General features: G+C 32.8%; 1 protein-coding gene across 1 annotated transcript in view; it reads right to left on the bottom strand.

Moving 5' to 3' along the window:
* The window catches only part of LOC107550661 (probable phospholipid-transporting ATPase IF), a 54979-nt gene that overhangs the window by 53543 nt on the left and 933 nt on the right, over nt 1-503 (bottom strand). The window lies entirely within an intron of this gene.

The following is a 503-nucleotide window of genomic DNA, read 5'->3' as shown; positions in this document are numbered from 1 at the left end:
ATCTGATATTATCGAGTATATCACAAAAACCAAACAAAAACACAAAGAGTGCACGCATACACCACATGACTTAGTCTATTAAAACACATTTAGAATGATCACAATTCAAGGAATTCTAAATTGTAGGCGGCAAAAATGCCTCTTTATGTCTTTTGTTTATATCATTCAATACAGTTAAATCTATATCACACGAAGAGTGCGGTGTTTTTCTCCTGAAAGAATCAGCTGTTTGAATGAATCGGTTGAATCTCAATGACTCACTCATTAAGAGTGACTTGCTGCCACCTACTGGCGGCTTTAATTTCACATTTCAACAATTTTTCATGTTTTAATGTTTTAAATCATTTCATATATCAGTATTAAATGTTTTGTTTAAAACAAAGCATTTTTTATGCATTTGTAACTGCAGGTTAAATGCATCCGAGTCCCCTCTGAGCTGCATTAAACTGTGTAAATTAATCTAAATGCCACTTCAGATGCAGATTCCAGAAATGTTTTCTTAT

The sequence above is a fragment of the Sinocyclocheilus grahami genome, unplaced genomic scaffold (genome assembly GCF_001515645.1).
Source record: "Sinocyclocheilus grahami isolate Dianchi unplaced genomic scaffold, SAMN03320097.WGS_v1.1 scaffold405.1, whole genome shotgun sequence".
In the NCBI taxonomy this organism is placed as follows: Eukaryota; Metazoa; Chordata; class Actinopteri; order Cypriniformes; family Cyprinidae; genus Sinocyclocheilus; species Sinocyclocheilus grahami.
The sequence above is the reverse complement of the archived record's forward strand: the minus strand, read 5'-3'. Positions and strand labels throughout refer to the sequence as shown.